The sequence below is a fragment of the Myxocyprinus asiaticus genome, chromosome 11, assembly GCF_019703515.2.
Source record: "Myxocyprinus asiaticus isolate MX2 ecotype Aquarium Trade chromosome 11, UBuf_Myxa_2, whole genome shotgun sequence".
NCBI lineage: Eukaryota > Metazoa > Chordata > Actinopteri > Cypriniformes > Catostomidae > Myxocyprinus > Myxocyprinus asiaticus.
The window spans coordinates 39,926,293-39,940,877 of record NC_059354.1 but is presented as its reverse complement, the minus strand read 5'-3'; the positions used below and the strand labels follow the sequence as shown (position 1 = coordinate 39,940,877).

General features: G+C 43.1%; 1 protein-coding gene across 1 annotated transcript in view; it reads left to right on the top strand.

Annotated features, from left to right (window-relative positions):
• The window catches only part of LOC127448480 (receptor tyrosine-protein kinase erbB-4-like), a 555,442-nt gene that overhangs the window by 424,210 nt on the left and 116,647 nt on the right, over window positions 1–14,585 (top strand). The window lies entirely within an intron of this gene.

Below are 14,585 nucleotides of genomic sequence, written 5' to 3'. Positions count from 1 at the left end.
CGTGATTCATCAGACCATTCTTTTTGATCTTCTTCCATTGCTCCATGGTCTAGTTCTTATGCTCACGTGCCCATTGTAGGCACTTTAGGCGGTGGACAGGGGTCAGCATGGGCACTCTGACCTGTCTGCGGCTACGCAGCCCCATACGCAGCAAGCTGCGATGCACTGTGTGTTCTGACACCTTGCTATCATGGCCAGCATTATGTTTTTCAGCAATTTGTGCTACAGTAGCTCTTCTGTGGGATCGGACCAGATGGGCTGGCCTTCGCTCCCCACATGCATCAATGAGCCTTGGGCACCCATGACCCTGTCGCCAGTTCACCAGTTGTCCTTCCTTGGACCACTTTTGGTAGGCACTAACAACTGCATACCGGGAACACCCCACAAGACCTGCCGTTTTGGAGATGCTCTGACCCAGTCGTCTAGCCATCACAATTTGGCCCTTGTCAAAGTCACTCAGATCCTTACGCTTGCCGATTTTTCCTGCTTCCAACATGAAATTCAAGAACTGACTGTTTACTGGTTGCCTAATATATCCCACCTCTTGACAGGTGCCACTGTAATGATATAATCAATGTTATTCACTTCACCTGTCAGTGGTTTTAATGTTGTGGCTGATCAGTGTATGTGTGTGTGTATGTGTATATATATAATTTTTGACTCTGTTTCTGACTTTGTCTAAAACACTTTTTTAGGCTTTAAGGTTTTAAGCTCTCTGACCCTTTAAGACTTCAATGTAAACGTCCACTGTTATGACTGGCTAACATCGTGCAGCCCCCTCCAATTCAGGAAAGAACAAAAACAACAAGCTCCACAACATTGTGAAATTAAATTTCAGGGTTTACACATAACATACAATCAATACATTGCATCTGAATACATTAAACACAGTGGCACCTTAACTATAAAATAGTAATGACATTTGAAATATTCATGAATGAACGTGTTTATTTACGGTTTACTTAAGAGAGTTTTTAACTGCCCCATCTTTAATAATGCTCATTTAATAACAGTTCCTTTGCAAATCTTGATTCATGAATTGACTGGTTCACAAGAAATCCATGCTGTTATCAGCCATAAAAAAAAAACATACAATCCATGCTGAAATATTCTGAATATGTAAACTTAATACAGTCCATTGTGATGCTGGGTGCTTCAACAGACCAAAGCAGAGACGCTTGTCTTCACATCTCACATCTTCTGTGTTTGTTTACACACAGAACTGCATGTGTTTCTACCAGTTAGTGGCAGCAGCATAATGAGACGTGTTTTTAAAAGTTAAAACGCTCTTAAAACGTGGCACACATCACCAGAAACGCAGCAAAATGATCAAAGACGTCCATATAGTGCAAGTTTATTAAAGACTTAACAATTAAAAATTGCACAGATGGGTGCAAAATGGTCCAGAATGTCTTCAAAACAGCAAGAAGCAGCGCAGCTGAATGAAACAGAATGGAGGTCTCCTTTTTAAAGTTATAACTTGACATTGTCTTTTAAAATGGAGCGAGATGGTTGATAACTGTCAAAGCCGTTCATCTAGTGTAGAAAAACATTTAAATCCAGATAGGCACACGAAGGTGTCTTTGCTGTAGATCAGGGGTATTCAATTTAAGTTCCAAGAGGTCCGGTCTCTACATGTCGTTCCCAGCAAAAGTCCGGATAATAATACATAGTTCACATGGTGTCATATGGCTATGAAATTATATAATATACATATTTTAATAGGTTTTATAACTCGCCACATTGGTAGAAATAGTACTTTGAAAAATAAATAAATAAATAAATTCTAAATCGTCAAAATAGTCTCTTCAAAACAGGGATGAGGACACTGGGTGCCCAGAGCAGCCAAAGTAGTGGGGTCTGAGGGATCCTCTATCAAAAGATTAAAATATTGAATCAATACTTCAGTCAAGGGCACTTGGATATGAATTTATTATTAAAAGATAAGGTCAACAGTTTGTTTTGAAGCTGAATGACAGCAGTCAAGTTTTTGTGTTTAAATATTTTTACCTTTAGAATATATATGTATGGCACATGGGAGGCCTTTTGACGGGTAAAAAAAATACTGTATCAGGGTTCAGGGGTGTCCCCTGAAATGGACCATTTAATATTTTCCTTAAAGCGAGACTCTACTAACAAACAAACTAAAATTAACATAACAGTGAAGCATGAAAATACAGTTTGCTTAATGTAAGTATAAAAGGCTTTCCTTGCCACCCATGCCATGATGACATCTCTGATTAACTGTCACAGAATTAGAACAAAAATCTTTTTGTTTATTATGAAAGGCTCCTGACATGCTGATTAATGAAGCTAAATTTGCATGTGTGTGTGTGTGTGTATATATATATATATATATATATAATATATAAGACGTTTTAGTCTAAAGGCTCCACGTTAACTTGACCTGACACAAACCTGGCTTAGCTGAACTGTCTGAATCACATCAGACAGATGAAGATAGTTTCACTTTGCTTAATCTTTGTTTTCTGCAGTGTGTTTAAGCAAAAGATGCTAGTATCTGTAGCGGTGTCTCAACTACTATTGATAAAATATCTGCCCCTGCAACTATTTACAGTAAATCAGGCTTTATGCGGCACCTCATGTCTATAACAGGGAGAGGGGCAAAGCGTGGAGAGCATGAATAAGGAGAATAAGCTTGTAGCGCTGGACGCGCTTTATTCCAACTACGCGCGTCCAGCGCTACAAAAATTCAGATCTCGGTCCGGATTGAATTTTCCTTCAGTCCGGATCTGGACCGGAGTCTGCCAGTTGAGTACCCCTGGTGTAGATGAATCTTCCATAACAGGCCCACCTCTCTCCACTTCACCTGTGTAAATGAGCAGTGAACACCAGTGGGCGGGGCCAAAAGTGCAATGAACAAAACGAGGCATTGATGTCATGCTGAAGAGACTCATCACATGTTCCACAAATTCCAAACGGCCCATTTCTGAAGCCTGGTTTAAATAAAAGCTATTTTTCTATTTAGGAGGAAGTTTTCAGTTCTAAAACTTGGCCTCTTCAATGGCCTCTTATATGTCAAAAGAACAAGGAAAATTGTATTCCTCATGTCATGACCCCTTTAAAGGTGCACTCAATAAAATTTGTGTTTATGTTGTGCTGACACCTTGTGCCATAGATGCTGCATCATGCAAAAACAGAAGTTCTCACTTGCCATTGTTGAAATGCGCTATTTGCAGTCAGCCATGATTCATGTATTTTGCTTGAGAAAGCGTCCAATTATAAGGGGTTTTGGAGATAAAACGTGCATATGTAGAATATAACTGCTTTTTCTGCAAGACTGATATGACTAGTTTTCATCTCAAGTGAATGTACATAATTTTACCCACATTTTTGGGGTATTTAATTGAATAATATTCAATTTCTATTACTTTCTGTTTAAAAGTTTAGCAATTAGCAAAAAGGGTGCCTGTGGCAGCGGGGGCATGGTCGAGCATCCGTCTGGGGAGAGAAAGCGGTAAGGGCGCTGACACTTGAGCTAAATTATATCTAAAACCTGTCTCTAATTCCAGTGAGCATGGGGAGAGCGGCATATAAGCGGCCATGCCGCCAGCAGACGGAGAGAGAGAATTACGGGCAGCTGCCCAGTGTGTGTTTGTGTTTGTCTTTTTGTTTAAGTTTATTATTAAATTATTATTTATATTGTCAAGCCGGTTCTCGCCTCCTCTTTTCCCTTTTACCTTGTTACAGTGCCTTTTCGAATCCATATGGCAAATATTAAATAAAGAGCTTGACCATTGAGTTGGTTATTTGTGCATTCTTGATTGATGACACTCAGTATGACTCAATTCTGGATGAGTCATACTGAGACCTAAGACAACTGTAGGGAGCACTATTTGTATTATTTTGAGTGACTGCCTATATTGAATGTTCCAATATCGGATCCATTCCACGTCCATTTCAGTTAGGATTCTGCCTTACTGGTCATTTGCCTTTGTATGCAGTAAACAGCAAGGCATCTTACTATGCTTTGGATTAGAACTTTGATATTCTTTCACAAAGGAGGGTCTAAGCTAAATTTGGACAATTCCGATGCAGAGATTTACATAATCAACCTGTTTTATTGAAGAATTACTGTACATCAAAAACACGTGAAACAAAGCACATAGAAAGACACAGTGTGTGTGTGTGTGAGAGAGAGAGAGAGAGAGAGAGAGAGAGAGACAGATTTCTGTGTTGGATGTGTGTTTGTGTTAATATGAGAGTCTATTTCACTGCATCTCAGTGGGGAGGACCAATACAGTATATGATGAATACATTATAAGGGAGGTTTCTCCATCTGAAGAGAGCTTCCCATAGGAGGTCTGGACTCTCAACTCATGAGGAACATGAAAGCTGTTGAAAACACTTGCAGCAGTTCTCTCTCTCTCCTTTCACTTGGTATCTCTTTCTATGGTGACAGCAAAAAGGGCTCACAGAGTCAGTCAAGCATACATGTCAGGCTGTCACATCTATATGCAGGTGGCCACAGTCACTGACAGAACAACGTCTTCACTGGCAAGGTGTTATTTCTGCTCTGTGACCCCTGCTTGAAGACTTCGACAGATTCAGAGACACGTTATAGGCCTAAGTGTTTCTTTACAGTGAGTTTTTAAATTAGATGTGCCTTCTCAGTTTTACTGAATTCATTTATGTACACATGCATTAAGTAGGTCATTTAGCAGTGAGAGCCGATTGCCAATGAAGTCCCTGGTGCCATGGAAGACCCTCCAGATGTGATTCCCATGGCTGCAAAACTCTAAACCCCTATTCTTTAGCTCGGACCAAAGATAGAGTATGTGCCAAATCCTAGTGAGTTGCCTCCGTAGGTAGCATTCTGTTTAGACTGAACGCGTTATTGTGCTATAAAAAGCTAGATGAATGAATAGGAAAAAACACAGGTGAGATTTATTTGTGAAAGTTGAAGCATCTAAAAACATGGTTCCCCTGCACGACATATGGTAAAACAAACAAACAAACAAACAAAAAAAAAAACAAAAAAAAACAGCGAGACGCGGCACAATGGTTAAAAGATCTCAGTCTAGTGCATGGTTACATAGAAAAACAAAAAAATAATTGCAGAATAATGCAAAAACATATTTGGTGTGAACAGCCCCTAAGGCTCCTGAAGTGAAGGCTGTTCTAAAAGGTAGGCAACTTATGGTGTCCCCTAAGATAACTTATTTTGGTCAAATTCAAATGCAGCGAAGTATGAGGTTTATCTCTGTTAGAATGCTGCCCTAGAATGCACCTGTCTATGTAGGCAGTAGACAGCGAGGCAGCTCTCTAGGTTTTGGAACAAACCGCAAGTCATCCATTTTTGCATGGATAAATGACCATTCTGACTCCCGGTAAACCCCAAACACTGAACAACAACCCTGACTGACACTAAATTACAATTTCAAAGCCTCAGTTGGATGCTTCCCATCTATTTGAAGGTTTGGGAAATGCCTCCAGCTCTCCTCAATGCTGCCTTCAGCTCAAGCTGTCTGTGAGATATCATCTCTCAAAAGAGAAAGGCTGTCCTGATTTACCCTCTGGTCTGTATTAAGCTGTGAGGATGGGTTAATGCTGGATGATATAGTAAAAAAAAAAAAAAATAAATGTATCTCAATATAGTCAAGTCATTTTTGTTTGTACAGCGCTGTTCACAACACACATTGTTTCAAAGCAGCTTTACAGAAAATCAAGCATTAACAGAAAATTAAACTGTAATATATATAAAGTCTTAGAGTCATCATTGTGTAGTTTGATTAAATATGATTGTAAATTGTGTATAAAAATAAATAATTAAATAATAATTGTATTTAGAACCCCAATGAGCAAGTCGAAGGCGACTGTGGCAAGGAACACAAAACTCCATAAGATGTTGGTTAATGGAGAAAAATAACTTTGGGAGAAACCAGGCTCACTGTGGGGGCCAATTCCCCTCTGGCTAAACAGCATGAATATAATGCCAATATTAGTTATTTATGTGCAGTGCAAGTCATGGTTTAAAATTAGTAAAATAAGTAAGTGTTAAGGGCCATTGTTTAAACAAAGTTTTTTTATGAACTGTAAGATTAATGATAATGTCTTTGAAGTTCAGCCTGGATTAACTGCAAAAGTTCACCTAGATGCATTCAGCTACATTTATGTTTTACTATAACTTTTTAAAACATGTAAACTGCCACACGGGGACTTCCATGGGCATTTATAATGGTGCCGTACACAAATGATTAAATCAGGATTTTGAACCAATTGACTGAAATGGACAGTTAAAAAAAACTGGTTCATGGACTTAATCAAAGAACTCTAAGTATTCTGCTGCTGAGGTTTATATCACAGACAGTTAAGTAAAATAACATAACTAATACTCCCAAGGTGTGACACAAAGAGCAGACACTGATACAGCCTTTAGAAACTTAATGGCCAAATAAAAACACATTGCTATATAATCATTGCAATATTCAGAATGTTGGTTATTTATTTTTTTATCGGCAAGTAAATGATAATGTACAGTCAGTTGATCATGGTCACAAGGTAAACCCTGAAAGGGTGATTGTGTCACCCTTAAGGGGTTTATTTTATCATGAACATCTATACATTTATCCCTGCTTATCACAATAAAATAATATACATGAAAATTTCATTTGTGTTAAAATAATTGCATTACTCTATGTAAGAATAAAGAAACATTTGAGAGATATGAGAAAAAGATTTAAGAGATCTGAAACTAGCACAGCGACGCAAAAAACCCCCAAAAACAAATGGTTGCCTGTGAAACAGTCCTTTATCTAGTTGGTCATTATATAACAATGTGTGACTGCACATGTTGGAGCATGTCTTTAAAAACTCAGGCAGTTGTATTTTGTGTTGCTTAGACTCATTTGCAGCCCTTTCCTTCATCATCACTTTATTTTCTTGTGTGTAATTCATTTGTGGGATGGCGCTACTCTCCTGATGTTAGTCTGAAGCCCACAGGTGCTTGTTGGGACCTCGTTAGCGCCATTAGCATGATGAAGTCTCGCCTCCACATGCAGAATAAACAGATCACAACACAGACAGGCAAGCGCACTACACACAAACTAAGGATCCCATCACTACAGTTTTGTCATTAAGGCAATTAGTGTCAGCAGACACCATGCTAACGACACCTCACCAAGGCACTTCCTTTAGTCTGCCATCGCAACCTTAGACAAAATGACACAGACAGCAAAAAGCGCCAGTGCTCAAGCAGTTAACTCCAATTCAGCCCTTTAGTCTGGAAATATTTGTTTATGAAAGTTTAAATTATTAAATTTAGACTTGTTTGTGGCAGTTAATTAATAAACTCTAAACTTTCAACATCAACATTAAACAGTCAGAATGGCTATCATCAATGTGAATAAAGTGCAATTATTGTCAACGTCAGGATATGTGGAAATCAGATGATACAGAATGATTTATTGATGAGATTTTTCTCTCCTCGAGAAAACCATCACTGAAGGCAAATGCCTTAATCAAATGCCTGCATTAACATTTATTGTAGTCTTTTTGGAGTAGACATGCTAATGAGCGTGGTATCCAAACTTAGTTTTAACGAAGCAAAACAAAGCAGGCCAGGCTTCCTTCTAAACTATATTCATATTATAAGCACCAAATTGTGGATATACAGTTATGACCAAAATAAAAATTAAAAATTAAATAAAAAATGTATATATATATATATATATATATATATATGTGTGTGTGTGTGTGTGTGTGTGTGTGTGTATTTTATACTCACATTGTCTTTATAAACTCTCCATTTGCTTTCCCAAAGTCCTCTGTTTCTCCATCCTTCTGGCCTGTGTGTCTTCTTTTGCCATATGCATAGGACTGTCTTCCTTTTAATAAATAATGAATTATTGTATCCATTATTAAAATGCCTTGATGATTTATAGGTCTTCAATCTGCATTAAATAAACTGTGATAGATACAGGATGTGAGATGTAGGCAGTGCTGGTCCTGCCCCATTTTGCACCCTAGGTTTGCACCCTCAAGAGCGCCTCAAATAAAAAAATAAAAATAAAATACACGTAAATAGAAATACACACCAACGTGTGTAAACTTAGATAGTGGCCCAACATTATTAAAAACCATGTTGGGAAAGAAATATGCTAGTGCATGTTATAGATTCACATGTAGGCAATATAAAGGGGCATAACCATAAATAGAAATAAACTTAAAGGGATAGTTCACCCAAAAATTAAAATTCTCTCATAATTTACTCACCCTCATGATATCCAAGGTGTGTATGACTTTCTCTCTTCACCAGAACACATTTGAAGAAAAATAGAAAAAGCCTCAGTTGGATGCTTCCCATCTATTTGAAGGTTTGGGAAATGCCTCCAGCTATATCTTAGCTGATATCTTACCTCAGTAGGTCCTTAAAATGCAAGTGAATGGAGATTTCTCTTTTGAAGCTCCAAAAATCACAGACAGCATAAACGTCATCCATACGACAATGTCTTCCAAAGCGATATGATCACTTTTGGTTTAGAAAAAGATCAAAATTTAAGTACTTTTTAACTTTGAATAATTGCTTCCGGTAAGCTTCAGGAGAGGGTGGAGATCACATGGTCTCTCGTGTGACGTATTCGCGTTGCCATGATAAAGACGTAATATCACGTTCTCCATTCGCTTGAGACATCCAGGATAAGCACACAAATGCACCATTGTGAGTAAAGAAACAGATAAATACAGTTCCCTATCTGTCACTCACTTGACGTTATGTCGATGTAGTGACACTAGGGGTCACACTTGGGAGCCCCAGACACCTCTGATCTTTTTTTAAAAGGTCAATGAGAATTGGCGAGTGGAATTTGCATGCCACTCCCCCGGACATACGGGTATAAAAGGAGCTGGTATGCAACCACTCATTCAGATTTTCTCTTCGGAGCCGAGCGGTTCTATTCATTGAGCTGAATTCATCTGCCGAGTTCATTCACCTTTCTCTGCTGGATCGTACGGCGCATTTCAGCGTCTTCTCCCCCTCTGCATCTGTGGTTTGCAGAGAACACCCCTGGGCACTTCGGCAGAACATTTAAAAGAGTATATTCTAAAAGAGTATATTTTCTTTCTGAAAGAGCGGCACACACGGAACGTCTTTTTAAAGATGCGTCTTTTTAAAGATGGCTTTCCGTTTGTGTATTATTCCTGGTTGCGGTCATTATCTCCCCGCTTCCAACGGCCACGATCGCTGTCTTACGTGTCTGGGCGCTGCCCACGTGGAGACATCGTTTGTGGATGGATCATGTCCTCATTGCGAGAACATGACCATGGCAACATTGCGGTCGCGGCTTGCATTCGTAAGAAAGCAAGCCACCCCAGCGGCTCCCCGCCTCGGTCCTTCTACCTACGGGTATGAGGCCGTGCCGGTTAGCACTGGGGGCGATTTGGGGACCTCAGTGGGACCACCTCCACCGGGTATCCCTCCACAGACCTCCCATTCTACAGCACGCTTTCTTGCCCCGGTCGCGCGCTCGGACGAGATCACCGGCTCATCTCAGGGCGAGTTCGACCCCTCATTCAGAGCCAGGGAAGAGGATGAGTTATCGAGTGCAGCATTGGAGAGCGGGCTTGTCCAGTCAGTTTGGGAATGGTCGCCCAGTCCCAGGCTGAAGTGGAAATGACGGACATGCTTTCCCAGGTGGCTGCGAGTGTCGGGCTAGAGTGGAATCCTCCACTCTCCCCAGAACCCTCGCGGCTCGATGATTGGTTCCTGGGCTCGGGGTGCCGCTCACAGCCACGCCCCGCCCCCGTTCCTTTCTTCCTGGAAGTGCATGAGGAGCTGACAAGATCGTGGGAGGCACCTTTTACTGCCCGGTCCTGATCTTTCAGCTCCCCCGCTCTCGCTATCCTCGATGGCGGAGTGGCCAGGGGGTACTCCTGGGGGCGAGAACGCCACTACCTTGCGTGTGGAGATAGCTACCCTTCTGCGCAAGGGTGCGATAGAGTCTGTCCCTCCAGCTGAAATGAAGAAAGGGTTCTACAGCCCTTACTTCATCGTACCAAAGAAAGTCGGTGGGTTGCGACCAATCCTGGACCTGCGAGTACTGAACCGGGCTTTGCACAGACTCCCGTTCAAGATGCTGACGCAAAAGCGCATTCTAGCAAGCATCCGGCATCAAGATTGGTTCGCGGCAGTAGACCTGAAGGACGTGTACTTCCATGTCTCGGTCTTACCTCAACACAGACCCTTCCTGCGGTTTGCCTTCGAAGGCCAGGCGTACCAATACAAGGTCCTCCCCTTCGGCCTGTCCCTGTCCCCTCATGTCTTTACGAAGGTCGCAGAGGCAGCCCTTGCTCCGCTAAGGGAAGTGGGCATCCGCATCCTCAACTATCTCGACAACTGTCTGATCCTAGCTCACTCTAGAGAGTTACTGTGCGCACACAGGGACCGCGTGCTTCGGCACCTCAGCCGACTGGGGCTTCGGGTCAACTGGGAAAAGAGCAAGCTCTCCCCGGTACAGAGCATCTTTTTTCTCGGCTTGGAGTTGGACTCAGTCTCGATGACAGCGCGGCTCACGAACGAGCGCTCACAGTAGGTGTTGAACTGTCTGAAGGCGTTCAGATGGAGAACAGCAGTTCCAATGAAATACTTTCAGAGGCTCATGAGGCATATGGTATCCTCAGTGGCAGCCACACCACTCGGGTTGATGCATATGAGACCACTTCAGCACTGGCTTTGGACTCGAGTCCCGAGATGGCATGGCGCCACGGGACATATCGCGTGAACATCACGCCGGTCTGTCGCCACCTCTTCAGCCCGTGGACCGACCTGGCATTTCTACGGGCAGGGGTTCCCCTAGAGCAGGTCTCCAGACATGTTGTAGTTACAACAGACCCCTCTAAGACGGGCACACAGCCGCCGGCTCCTGGACTGGCACATGGCTACGTTGGCACATCAACTGCCTAGAGTTGTTGGCAGTACTGCTCGCCCTGCGGAGGTTTCGGCCATTGATCTAGGGCAAGCACATGTTGGTCCGGATGGACAACACAGCAATGGTAGCATACATCAACCGCCAAGGACATCTATGCTCCGATTGCATGTCACAACTCACCCGCCGTCTCCTCCTCTGGAGTCAGCAGCGCCTCAAGTCGCTACGAGCCACTCACATCCCGGGCGACCTCAACACAGCAGCGGACACATTGTTACCCTCAGGGGAGAGTGGAGACTCCACCCTCAGGTGGTCCAGCTGATTTGGAGTCGATTCAGTCGAGCACAGGTAGACCTATTTGCTTCCCGGGAATCCTCCCACTGCCCGCTTTGGTACGCCCTGACCGAGACCTCTTGGTATAGACGCATTTACACAGCTGGCCCCCTTGACTACGCAAGTATGTGTTTCCCCCAGTGAGCCTACTTGCAAAGACCCTGTGCAAGGTCAGGGAGGATGGGGAGCAAGTCATCCTATTAGCACCCTACTGGCTCACCCAGACATGGTTCTCAGATATCACGCTCCTCGCGACAGCTCCCCCGGCGAATTCCCCTGAGGAAGGACCTTCTTTCTCAGGGATGGGGCACCATCTGGCGCCCATGACCAGACCTCTGGAATCTCCACGTCTGGCCCTTGGACGGGATGCGGAGGACTTAAGTGGCCTACCGCCCGTGGTGGTAGACATGATCACTCAGGCTAGGGCTGTCACAAGGCGCCTGTATGCCTTGAAGTGGCGTCTGTTCACTAAGAGGTGTTCTTCCCGACACGAAGACCCCCAGAGATGCGCAGTCATATCTTCCTGCAGGAGAGGCTGGAGGGGTGGCTGTCCCCCTCCACCTTGAGGGTGTATGTAGCCTCTATTTCGGCTCATCACGATGCGGTAGATAGTAAGTACTTGGGGAAGCACAACTTGATCATCAGGTTCCTGAGAGGCGCTAGGAGGTTGAACCCCTCTAGACAGTGCCTCGTCCCCCTGTGGGATCTCTCTGTAGTCCTTCAGGTCTATGGGGAGCTCATTTGAGCCCTTGGAGTCAGCTGAGCTTAAGGCACTCTCTTTGAAGACTGCCCTCCTGACTGTGCTCACTTCCATCAAGAGGGTAGGGGACCTGCAAGCATTCTCTGTCAGCGAATCGTGCCTGGAGTTCGGTCCGGGTTACTCTCACGTGATCCTGAGACCCCGACTGGGCTATTTGCCCAAGGTTCCCATGACCCCTTTTAGGGATCAGGTGGTGAACCTGCAAGCGCTGCCCCAGGAGGAGGCAGACCCAGCCTTGGCGTTGCTGTGTCCGGTGCTAGCTTTTCGTATATATTTTGATCGCACGCAGAGCTTTAGAAGTTCTGAGCGGCTCTTTGTCTACTTTGGCGGACAGCGGAAAGGAAGCGCTGTCTCCAAACAGAGGATCGCCCACTGGGTCATTGACGCCATCAGGATGGCATATCAGGCTCAGGACGTGCCACCCCCTGCGGGGTTATGAGCCCACTCTACCAGGAGTGTGGCGCCCTCCTGGGCCCTGGCCAGTGGCGCATCTTTGGCAGACATCTGCAGAGCAGCGGGCTCTACATCGACACAACGTCGAGTGAGTGACACATAGGGAACGTCATGGTTACTTTCGTAACCTCCGTTCCCTGATGGAGGGAACGAGATGTTGTGTCCCTCTTACCACAATGCTGAACTACCCGCTGAAATGGCTGGGACCTTATCTCAGCTCCTCAGCAAAAAACCTGAATGAGTGGTTGCATACCAGTTCCTTTTATACCCGTATGTCCGGGGGAGTGGCATGCAAATTCCACTCGCCAATTCTCATTGGCCTTTTAAAAAAAGATCAGAGGTGTCTCGGGCTCCCAAGAGTGACCCCTAGTGTCACTACATGGACACAACATCTCGTTCCCTCCATCAGGGAATGGAGGTTACGAAAGTAACCATGACGATCTAAACCAAAATCAACAAGCTACTGTACAGCATTCCTCCTTCTCACTTGTAAACTGTTTTGCTCTTCCGGATGTGTCGCACGTGTCAGTTCTCACATGTTTCAAATGCCAGTGCGATTACGTCACAAGCGCATGCTTTCTAACCAAAAGTGATTGTGTCGCTTTAGAAGACATTAATTTAACAGCTGGTGTCATATGGGTAATGTTTATGCTAACTGTCTGTGATTTTTGGAGCTTCAAAAGAGAAATTGCCATCCACTTGCATTTTAATGACCTACAGAGCTGAGATATTTTTCTATTTTTCTTCAAATGTGTTCTGGTGAAGAAAGAAAGTCATACAAATCTGGGATATCATGAGGGTGGGTAAATAATGAGAGGATTTTCATTTTTGTGTGAACTATCCCTTTAATGCAAAGTGCATGTACACCAAACCAAGTACTAAGACATTCAAAACAAGAAAAGCAAAGGAGCACGTGCTCTAAAGGAATATGAAAATTTTACTGTACTGTATGTTTCACTGCTGGCATTTGCAAACTTTGTTCATTACTAGGGCACAGGCCTCCCATCAGTTACACTAGTTTACCACAGTGCCACAGTTGTAGTGGGATCAGGAGGCATGCTCCCCTGGGATTAAAAAAAAAAAAAAAAAAAAATATATATATATATATATATATATATAATGCTGTTTTTTTTTTTTTTTTTTTTTACAAAAACAGCATTAAAGCAATCATTTTGGGTGACATTGGAATGATACTTTTTACATTTTCTTGAGTGTATTGTGTGGCATTATCTAGACTTTTTCATATGACCATCACAAGATTACGTTTATCAAAATTACCTTTCACAAAAAGTAGCTTGCTGTGGCAGTACCATAGAACAGTAATGATAAAAGATGGTAAAACCAAGGTACTTTGATATGTATTCCATGGTATTTACGTAAATAATAATCCAAGGTAAATGCCCTATAAACAATGTAATGCCATTGTATTTGTTGTTATTTGTAAGTGTCTTTGTGTAATGTAAGTATTTTGATACACTTTTGTTTGGAAAATGGCTTTACCTGCAGTGCAGAGTTGTACACAGGCTGCACACACACTTGTGTATGACCTTGTTCATCACTGGCAAACAGTAAAATGCATTTGCAGGTTTTGTTTCAATGCATTGTAGGTAAATATCCTCTTCATCCAGCTTTGTTTTTGTTCTCTGTCTTCAGAAGTATCCCAATACTGTTTTGCGGTGTGAGAAACCGCTCCAAACGATTCAGACCGTGCGTGAACTGTCCACATGATTCGGACTGAATCACAAGCCGGTTCAGGACACTTTACTAGCACACTAGACCATTTCAGTGAAAACAACCAACTCAAAAAAGTGATTCATTCAGGAATCGGGCACTAGATTTGACACAGCCGACACAGCCCTGCGCACATGAGTCTAATGTTCCATGGAGGGGACCACTACATGTCATCGGACACCACAGGGCACAGTTTATTTGACACCAGTTCGACACCCCCAAGAGATGTCCTTACAAAAAATAGAAAATTCTGACTTCTGACTTTTGGCAAGTTTGCAGCAAGTTTGCCAGATCTCTCAGTTTTTGTAAGGGTGGTGCTCTAGGCGGTTGCCTATGTCACCTAATGGGTTGACCGGCCTGTAGTCAGCCAATATGTAGTAGTCACATTTCTTAAATAAATGACCAATTGCCGTGGAATCCATATA